The sequence below is a fragment of the Cyprinodon variegatus genome, unplaced genomic scaffold (genome assembly GCF_000732505.1).
Source record: "Cyprinodon variegatus isolate N-32 unplaced genomic scaffold, C_variegatus-1.0 Scaffold99, whole genome shotgun sequence".
Taxonomy (NCBI): Eukaryota; Metazoa; Chordata; class Actinopteri; order Cyprinodontiformes; family Cyprinodontidae; genus Cyprinodon; species Cyprinodon variegatus.
Genome location: NW_015150552.1, coordinates 729,622 through 740,962, shown reverse-complemented (window position 1 = coordinate 740,962; position 11,341 = coordinate 729,622). Strand labels below are relative to the sequence as shown.

At 37.7% G+C, this 11,341-nt stretch overlaps 1 long non-coding RNA gene and 1 pseudogene across 1 annotated transcript; both read left to right on the top strand.

The window, feature by feature from the left end:
- The first annotated feature begins 6,374 nt into the window (after positions 1–6,374).
- On the top strand, positions 6,375–7,455 carry LOC107084405. The gene is made up of 3 exons (XR_001481227.1): positions 6,375–6,801; positions 6,899–6,989; positions 7,348–7,455. It is a non-coding gene; the product is annotated as an uncharacterized LOC107084405 (long non-coding RNA).
- Positions 7,456–11,341, top strand: part of LOC107084394 — an 86,872-nt pseudogene continuing 82,986 nt past the window's right edge.

The window sequence follows — 11,341 nt, the reverse complement described above, 5'->3', positions numbered from 1 at the left end:
GATATTAAAGCTCCATGATTTTCATCTGCTCTTACACACAAGAAGTTTCTTCAATGCAATAACAAATAGAACATTTAGTGAAAAATTTATTAGTTTTTACATATATATTCTGTGCAAAATTTCAGAAGAGCTCTCAGTTTTGTTTTGTTTTCGTTAATTCTTCACACAGGCATATTATTTTGAATTCAAATTTGAGTTAAAGACCAGCAGCTCAACAATGGTGACTGATTAAAAACTATTTTAAAGAAGTTTTTGGCCCTCTATCCACTGCGTTTAAAATGTAAGCAACAAAAAGAAGCAAAAAAATAAATTCAAAAGCCCCATGCAAAACCAGATTTTTAGGAATTTTATTGTACAGACTTATTCCCTGGTTTCTTACCTTAACATTTGGCAACACATTTAAAACAAAATTGATCACCTAAAAAAAGACCTATTTTATTTAAAGTACCCGAAGATGAAGTAAATTTACATGTCATTTAGTCTTCTTCATTTGTGAATATATGCCCTATTATCATGTCATAAAAATGTGAAATTAAAGGTATTTAATTTTGCTTATTCCATAATGTTTTTACTTAGGCTTAGATGATTAAATTAAGTCAACATCTTCTCGACAATAAATAGGTTTATGTTTTTTACATCAGAGATCCAACCAGATCATCTACATAATTAAGTTTCTCTGTAAATTTTGTGCAGGAAAAGTTAAGAGAGGAGCTTGAGGCAAAGCGTGACCAGCTGGATGGAAGACATGACTACATCCTCGGCATTGTGGACTTATGCCTGGGACTGGAGGAATCAGAAGTCCAAGATGCCATTCTGGAAGGAAATCAGGTAATTCCATTAAACTATAATTAAAATGTCTGGCTTAGCTTTGCAAAAAAAAACAATAGCCTTTTAAATTTTCACTGATGTCAAATGTTTTTATTATGCATGTTTTAGGGGTTTTTGCTACTACAGTATGTTTATTTTTATTATAAACCAGAAGTCAGTTGTCAAAGAAAATGTAGGCCATCATTTTTGTTGGATAATTTGTTTAATATAAAATTTAAAATATTAAGCAATGCTGCTCGGTCAAGTGAACATTACATTTTAATAGAACATAACACATTCAATGTTAGATCATTATTAAATTACAAATTTGTTAGTTTATTTGCTTACAGCTATTATTCTACATGTTATCATTTTATTTGTATGTGTTGTAACATCTTGCTCAAAGTCTGTAAAGTCTCACTAAGAAGATTTTAGTTTTGTTTCTTACTTTATTTTTTTTTTTTGCATTTGAAACAGCTTGATCGTATGGAGCAATTTTTTTTGGAAAACGGTCTCCCACACCTCATGCTGTATTATCAGGAAACTGAACCTACAAAAGGAGGTAACAGAAAAAAAAAGAATACTCAATGGATCAAAGCAGACAAACTGTCTTTTATGCAATTATTTTTGACACTGGTGAAAACATTGAAAACAGTCCAGCAGAAATATAAAGGCTGATGATGACTAACTCCTTATTTCTGCAGCTGCAGCCGCTCTACCCACCCAGCTTGATTCCCACCGGCACAGTCACACAAAGAAAGTGTTTGTAACTGATGGAAAGGATGTGGCATTGACCGGCATTTGCGTCTTCTTCACCAGAGCAAAAACTTTGAGAGCAATAACCTCTGCGAACATTCACAGTGTGAGTCAGTGTTTTTCTAAAAGCATAGACCTTTATTTTATAACAGTAAATTATATTTTGAAACTCAAATACAAATTTAGCCTCAACTATCACAGTGACATGTAAAAAACAAACAAAAAAAGAAAACAGCAAAAGTAAAAAAATGTTTTTCCTTTGTAAGTTAGTCCTGAAATGAAGCCGTCTGGTATTTTAATGCTATGTATTAATGTCCAGTTCTGTAAACAAATGATTTTATTAAAAACAAAATAATTTTTTAATTCAGGGTGTATTTCCAAATGGCACTTGAAAATATCCTGCAAAAATATCTTAAAAAGAATGTTAATCTTTGCTTTTTTTAAATAAGACCAGCTAAAAATAAGTCTTAGCGGAAATTAATTTCGAGGGATAAACAGTTTCCACGAATCCTTGCTTCATCCAAAGATAAGCTGGGCTACAGGATGGTTCATCAATAGCCTTGTGATATCACAGCTTGTTTTGGTCATTGATTGTAACTTGCCCACATGCTGCCTGCAGCAAAGCTAATCACTTCTGTTTGAAACAGGTCATGTGTGCTACTGGTCATAGCCAAACAAAGAAAGATACAGTAATGTGGATCAGTTTCATGTATACACAAATTGGACACAGTTTTTGCCTTTAGTTAACCTTCATATCCTCCTTGGGGTCCATTCGACCCCGTTCAATGTTTATCATTCAAAATATATCAGTTAGATTTTTTTTTATTCATATTTCTTGACTTTTCCTAATTTGATGGGGACAACTGATAACAAAATTGTTGTACAGAATTATTATTTTTTTTTTTATGTGCTGAACACACACTGCACACAATTTTTATCCTCAGGGGTCAGTTTGACCCCAAGCTGTTTTAGCATGTGGTGTGAGCTAACATGACCAAACCTACAAGGGCAGATCCACTTTAGTTGATACATTTTGTTCTATTCCCATGAGAACCTTGATATATCTGCACCATGGGCATGAAGGTGTGTATGTGTTACTGTGTGACCTTCTGAACTCACACCTGCCAAAGTAGAACTGAATATTCCTGCTCTGTGGAGGGCGGGCAATTCCAGCAAGGACTTTAGTAGTTCATGCAAAATCAGAGAGGAGTAAATATAATAGCTTGCATAGTAGTTCTCTATCTGAATAATTCCTCACTGTGCTCTGAGTGTACTGTCATCTTCACACTCTATTTGAAAATGTTTGGAAAAACTTACTGTCAAAGAAGTTTTGGAACAGCTATTTGACAGTGAAAGGGACTCAGAGGAGATTGTCTCTGGGACAGAGGACTGTTGAGGAGGACCCTGATTTTAAGGGATTCTAATCTAATGAGAATGTTGACCTTCCTGTTGTCCCTCAAACACCTGCAGACACGATCTCTTCCAAAAATGGAAAGATAATATGGGCCGTTTCCCCACTGAAACAGCAGGGTGGACATAGTGCCAGTAATATAATTAAAATGGTTCTAGGACCTACCAGATATGCGGTGAGCCATGTTGATGACATCAAGTCATCATTCAAGCTCTTCGTAACGCCATCTATCAAAATATTGTGCTTGGGATGACAAATTTTGAGTGGAAGCATAATGAATGGGGACAGTTGGAAAGATGTTGATGTCATTGACTTGGAAGCCCATATAAGCTTGCTAACTTTGGCAGGAGTGTACAATTCAAAAGGTGAAGCCACAGCGAACCTTTGGAAGGCTAAGACTGGAAGAGCAATATCTCCGGCCATCATGTCTCTGAAGACATTCCATATTTTGTCTCATGTCATACACATGATGACAAAGAAACAAAAAAACAAAAACAAAAAAACTCTATAACTCTGCCACAGGCGGTCCCAATCCTGGGTACCGAAAGAGGAGGGGTGGGGGAGATCTTACAGTAACTAGCCACAAATATACAACACATTTTTTTTATAAAAATTTGTAAATGAAAATATGGTTATAAATGTGTTATGAGAGGAAAGGGGGAGTCACCAAAATATGTCAACGTGGTCATTCTGTGAGAGTCATGAATGTGCTCTAAACCTGAAAGTTTTTTTGATGGTGCCGCTAGGGGACAGGTCAACTCACTGATTTTTGAGGGGTTATTTGTATATTTTTTATGTAACAAATAAGCAACGTGCCTGTAACAAAAACATGGTCAATACTATTTTGTAAATAATTTTCTTGACTTTAATATCCCTGGGGTCAATTTAACCACATGGTTAAAAATTGCATGCATAATTTAGGGCGAGAGGAGGGATAAAAAGCCAGGATCACAACATTTAGCAAGTTAGCTACCAAACTAAGCAGAACAAAATATGATATCAAGGAATCATCTGTTTCTTCTTTTCAAAACATAATTTCCTTTGTGGTTTTTACATTTTTTTCTTATTCTTAATCCTTTTAGCCTCCCTCCATTTGTCTGCTGTACTTTCCTGCCAATTAGTATCCCTGCATTCACCTTCCTCATCTGCCTTAGATTCTCATATAACCTCGATTTTTGTTTGATGCTCATATCCTCAACACCTGCTTTGTTTTGGGTAATGATAAACATTTATGTAGACTTACAGTATCAGATACGTTTTAATGCCTTAAAACATATTCAGCTACTTAATGAGAACCTTTTTTCAATGGATTCAGCTTCTATTCTTTAAGGTAGAATCAGAAAAGCTTTATTGCCAAGTATTGTTTTACATTTAAGAAAAATTGGCTTTGGTAGAAAGGTTTCAGATTTTATAACAACAGACGTTAACCTGTCTAAGTTACATGCTAAGTTAAATCTTCTCACCATTTTGGCAGTTTTTGTCACACTACACAAAATTGTTTATACTTACAAATCATGAACCCTGTTCTTGCTGTTACCAAGACTCAACAAAGCAACTAGGTTAAAGAGAGCATGCATTACATCACACCCACATGCACACCTATAGAATTCAACCTGAATCGCTCTCTTACAAATTGACCAATGTAGCTTGTAGAAACAACTGCGGTTTATAAAGGGAAGCTCATTTTACACTTGAGACAATCAAAGGGCGTGTATAATTACCTTTTAACATGCACAATCGAGCTTTAAATAACATGAAATGTCCAAAAGTGCTGCACAAATAAAAAATAAAATAATCAAATGGAATTATATACAGTACAACACACCTTGTTGAGTCTTAAAAGCCAGTGAATATAAGTGGGTCTTGAGATGAGACCTAAATCAGACCATTCCAGAGTCTTGGGCCAACCACAGAGAAAGTCCTCTCCCGAGAAAGCCCCCTAATTCTCAGACCTTAGAGCATGTGCAGCAGAATAAATATGGAGGTCTGCCGTATATTCTGGGAACAGGCCATTTAAATCTTTAAAAACAAACAATAAAACCTTAAAATCAATTCTAAAGTTAACAGTAAGTCACTGCAAAGATGCAAGAGAAGGTGAAATATACTCTGCAAAGATGATGTAGAAATGAGTAAATTTTTCTTAAAATAAGTGTATTCACCCTTAATTTGAGCAAGTAAATAAGACGAACTTCAAATGGAATAAGTATTTGTACCATTAAAATAAGATAATTAGATATTATGCACTCGAACGAGGAAACAGCAACTGTTGTTTGTTTTTTTTAATGTAAATTGTCCTATTCCATTGGCAAAATGTCGGCTTATCTGCTCACGTAGAGAAAAAATGCACCTATTTTTAGAAAAACTGACCTCCTGCTTTGTATTCCTGTTAAAAGACATTCCACACAGTTCTGGACTAACTGCAGTACAAGGCCTTTTATGCCTCTAAATGAACATACCAGTAGACCAGGCAAGCTGAAATAAATATGAGAAATAAAAAAAATGTTTTTCAACGATTAAATATAGCTTCACATTTTATAAGAGACAAAGATGTTAGAAACTGACATTTACTTGTGTTGCTTAAACTCCATATTGATTACAGTACCATGGCTGTTTGCTGAAGGATGAACATATTTCATAAGTGGCCCCAAATTATTCAGGGGGTCTTTAGGTCCAAACAACAGAATTTCCATTTGGCTCATTAAGATTCAAGACATTTTGAGCCAACAAAGCCTTGACGTCATTGGAGGCATTAACACATTGCAGTAAAGATGCCAGGGGTCTATTACCAGTTTTCCTTATAAGCATATAAGTTTGGGAGTCTTCATACTTCCAGAAGACTTGACGCAGAGAATACAGAGTGCAATCATAAAGGTGCCATGACAGAATCTTGAGGGACTTCACAATAAAGTGGTGCAGAAGAGAGGGAGATTCTCTCTACATTTCTTTGTAATGCTCTTGGACCATGAACCCCTTCATTTCGTCTTTTTAACCCTATTTACATAACATTTTTGTATTGTTTTCATTTTAAAACAGCAGCACACATGTTGCTGGTATAGACTGTTTTCCTCTCAGTCTCTGGTAGATTTTGACAAAATCAAAGTATGTTATTTAATAGTATACTATGATGTGTTGTTTCCATAATAAATTTACACCTTTCCAAATTTGAGGGAGGTGAGTTTCAATATGTTGGACGCCACAGAAGGTGGGCTTTTAAAAAGTGTGGAGAAGTTGCTCTCGGAAGTCTTCATCCCCACACTAAGTGAAACAAACCACGGTTGGGTGAATTGGCCAGTCCCCAGGCCCAGGGTGTAAAACAGGAGATTATATCTTCACTTGAAAGATTTGTTTCTGTTTTAAGGGGTGCACAGGAGAGCCTACAAGAAATGGTACGTGACTGACATGATTTCGGATCAAGACTCTGGCGCAGCAGCAGTACGTACAACAGGAGAACTGAGTTTATTTGAAGGGTTTTTATTGTTCAGACTGGAAGCAGAGAAAACAGGAAATCCAATGCGGTGTCTCACTGCAAAACAGGTCAGGTGATCAGTAAGAGTTCCAGCTGATGTTGAGATGAACAGTGAGGGCAGACTTACTTCTCAGGGCTTGGAAACAGGCTAAGAAGGAGAGCAACAGTGTCCACAGAGAGGGGGTGAAGACCTTCGAGTTACCAGGTTCTTTTGGCGTTGGAGGGTGGACAGGCAGGTGAGCTCGTCTTTAGCGGATCTTGAAAGGAAGCTCTTGGGGAGGAGTGGAAAGCGCCGTTTAGGGAGGAACAGGAGCAAACCTTCAGCAGGAGGAAAACTAAAAGGAAGTCAGAGACACGACTGGTAAGTAATGTTATCAGAACAAGTTCAACTAACTTGGAAGTCTTGAAGAGGGACCCAGTTACCACTGGTATAGGTAACCATCTGTCATCTGCCTCAGGGAATCCACTCCTCTAAATACTGCTTCCTTGATTGAGGCTGATGAGTACCAGCTGGGAGCCACACCTGCCTGGCACACCCTGAAAATGAAGGTAAGAAAACAGAAACAAAAACTCCATACCAAAGCAGCTCTGTGGACAGTGACAAACACCACTAAACAACAATTAACCTGGTTAACAATCATCTGCTTGTGAACCTAAGAATAACTTGGAAAAAACAAAGATAATGTAATATTCAAAGTAAAGCATAAAGACTAAAGATGGATAAAACTACATGAAAAACTAATAACTGCTTTAAGAATTTGGAGCGCTCATGTTTCTGCAGATGTAATAAAAAAAAATGTCTTTACACAACAACAAAAAAAAAACATGGACATGAAGCCGAAATGTAAACCAGAAACAAAAAACTGTAAGAAAAAGTGAAAATAATCCTACTTTGTTTTGCCTTCAGGTTACTTTGAAGCAATGTGACGCGCTTGACTTAGAGTTGTTGAAATCCCCTGCGGATTACAAGGCAGCAGCCAACAACAAAGAAACAACTGAAAAGATAGAAACCTGCATGAAAGTTTGGCTCAAACAGATAGAACAGGTGAGAAAATTCTCACCACAGCCTCACCAATTATATTTCATGTTAAAATCAACTACAGTCTTTTCTACAGGCTTTCCTGTTCTACTAAACTGCCTATGGACACAATTTACAAGAGATTGTCAACATTTTTTTTTCTGCTTAAATGATGCAGAAAGGACTGCATTCGGATCACTGCAGATCAGAGCATTTGAACAGAGCAGAGCGCTGCGCAGTTCCCACTCACCGCTCAGGAGGATATTCGCTCATTCGCCACTCAAGGTTGCACCAGTATGCTCCGATCAAACTCCGCTCGACGCTCACCTTAATTTTCCTGCCACTATTGCGAAATCACTCCACGTTCGCTCAAATTTTCAGGAGAATGCATTTTCTGACATTTTTCTTTCATCTAATTATGCCAGGGCCCTGGGACACACAGTGTTGGATTTAAAGTTGTAGAGAAGTCATATTTAAATGTCAAATCATTCTGGCTTAAACATGTATATAAATGTAATCTTTATCAGATGATATTGTCCAAATAGTTTCCATTTAAAAAAAAAATCCTGTCTTAAAACCTTTTTTTTTTCTCATTATTTTATGCAGGCCAGTTAGTTATACGTCAGCTTGTACACCTAAATTCGGCAAATCTGTCAATCAATCATAGCACCTTGATTCATATGTCGCAGATAATACTGTATACACCATGGTTGAAATAAGAAGCATTTACTTTACCATTGAGTTACATCTCAATGTTCACAGGGATGGACGTCTTTGTCTTCGGCAGGCGTAGAGCTAACAGAACTGGCAGCATTGTGAGGCAAGGGCTCAAACATGTACCGCTGTAAGCCTTCGACACCAAACAAAGCTTCTGCCTCCCTGGCATCCTCCTGGCATTCCACAACAACCTCATCCCCACTGTCCTCCTCTAAATAAAAAATGTATGACGGAGGAGACTCATCCACGATGTCCGACAAAAAAACTCTCCTCCTCTTACATGTTTCCTCTGTCCATAGTGTTCCTTGACAGTGTCGTTTCTAAGTAATCAATTCAGTGCTACTTGGTCCCAATGTAATTTCCCATTGGGAACCTACTAGCACTAAGTTGCTAACTGGTTAGCAATTTAGTGCTACTTGGTCCCAATGGAATTTCCCATTGGGAACCTACTAGCACTAAGTTGCTAACTGGTTAGCAAGATGCTTCTGACAAACCGACCACAACCAAACTTGCTTGCGAACCTTCCGCCGTAACAATCCTGCCCCCTTGATAAACGACCAATCACATTCACTTTATTCACTTTTGTAAAGTCGGGCACCACTGGGGAGAATTCGGAACTTCAACCATTGGAACCGCTTCCCTACGACTTTAATGATGTGACGGATACATGTGTATTGTCTTAACTGGCTGTTAAATTATTGCACTGTTTCCCAGCTGTGAACGTAACACCTTTCTCTATTCATTTTGCCCCACTTTTCCAATTATTAATGAATTTATTTTACTAGACTACATTAAAAAAGGTCACTTTGCCTCCCATTGCAAATGAGATAATAGCGTATAATGCATGTATGCAATCCATTTTCAAAAACAGGCTTTTACCACAACAATCACTTTATGTAAAGCACTCTGTATTGTTAAGTATAGTTAGTGTATGTTCTATGATATATTATCCCACTTCTTATCACACAATATGCAATCTCGGCATCTTTTACCACCAGCTGAAGGAGATGGATAGGTCCTCTCAAATGTACAACTCGAGGTAGTGAAGTAGGTGTTTATCGTGTTTTCTGAATTGGCTGTAACCGCATCCTCTTCCATCTGTGACAGCGCAGGCATATCCTCCTCCTCGTCACATTCAGCGCTGCTGGCAGTCGTACAATAAAACATGATGAAAAAATTGCACTTAAATCAAATCAATTTTATTTTACAAATTTAATAATGCAACATTTTTTAATTGAAGTTGTGAGCGCATAGAAGCGAACTGGTGCGGAGCGAAATTCTCGCTCTGGCCTTTGAATTGAAAACCGCTCTGTACTCAACCACATTTCTTCCACTCTGCTCCACCACTCGCACCACGCTCCACTCACATGCTCTGCTACAAATGTGGTAAATTACAGCTAGTTTACAATACAAGAGTCTTTTTGTAGCTTATCTTGGTGTGAATCATACATAATTTTATTTCTTTATTTTTTGTATTTTACCTTTGTTTCCTCTTAACTTCATGATCAGTTTTTTGTCATCCCATAGTCTAATTTTCTACTCTAATAATGTTTGGCATTTATGCATGAAATCAACTATAGATCAAGAGTCTGATATTAAACTGAACTTTGGCTTCAAGCTTTTGTACCTTAGGCAAAAGCTATGTTAAAATCACTGCAGTCCAGCTCATCAATTAGGGAAGTATGACTGTTGTTTTTTCCGCTTTCTGCTCTCTATCTCCCTTACAGTAGAAAATAGATCTTTGATCTCAGTGGGCCTAACCAGAGTCAAATAAGTATAAATAAATAATTCTCTCCAATGGTTGACTCTCACTTACCTCTCACCTATTTCCTTTAAATTCTCTCCTAAAATCTTTTTACCTCCTCTTTCCCCTTATTTTCTCTAATACATCCATTCTCAGTTTTAGGTCACATTAGCATTTCAGTGCCGGTCACAAATCAAGAGCCCCACTGATTTTGACCGGCTGAAGCAGTGTTGTTTCTACTTCATTGAGAGGTCAGACCTGATGTCCATAAGCATCACTGACATAAACTTTATTTACCAGAATGAGTTCCTGGGCTGCACAGAAAGGCTTGTCATTACACCTTTGACTAAAAAAAAGTACATCAGTGAAAACACAAAAACATATTAACAAATACAAGGTTATCAATGCAAACAGAACTAAGATGCTGGAAAGTACAAATCAAAGTGTTCAGTAAAAATAGGAAAAAAATATGAACTGTCAGACAGTAGGAGATATCACATTTTAAATGTTGAAGGTATTCAGCTTTTCACCAATGTTAGAATTAGTTTAACAGATAGCTAACAGTGTGACCAATATGTCACCAGAAAGCCTGTTGCAATGCTTCTTTCACTGGTTAAACTGTAAAACTGTGACACAGACATAGGAATGCCCATTGTCATGATTTTACTAAAGTTCAGACCCAAATGCAGAAGACCAAACAGGGAGACCAGGGAAAAGGTTTAACAGGTTTTATTGAAGAGATAATACGGAGAGAAGTGTTGCTCTGCACACTGCTCAACCGGAACTGAAAAGTGAGGGGGAGACGCAGCGGTTAGTTCAGGCTCAGTGGGAAATTTGACTCGTGAACTTGGAGAAGAGGATTTGGTTGCTGACTGACGTTTCCAGAGAAGTTGTTGAATCCTTGACTCCAGTCTGTATGCTGTAGTTTCAGTGTTTGTCTGATTCGGTTGAGGGCGGAACAGGGTTTACCCAGAATGCTGTTGTTGGTAGGTGAACGGAGAAGCTGACTGCCACTCAGATTTCCTGCGGTACTTGAAAGGGTCGTGGTGGAGATGAATCCCTTTCTCAGTGCAAAGCTCAAACGATCTCTTGGGGAAAGTGGATCCAAACCTCCTGTTTGAACCCCAGCTCAGTTTGTAGCTCAGTTGATCCTTCCAGGGAGAGAAGGTCTGAAAAATCAGTTTGCAGGATGACTTCCTGCCGAGAGGCAAAGACAAAACAATCTTAAAACTCAGGTTGACAAGAACTCAGTTTGACTTAGCAAAACTCAGCTTGGCTAGAGTACCCAAAACTGGCAAACACTCTGGCCTCGTGGTAGTGGCAGACAGCAGCTTAAAGGAATAGTACACCCAAAACATGATTAGCCTTCATTTTCTACTCACCCCCATGCTGAACAAAACTCTGGAGTACTTTTTTGATATC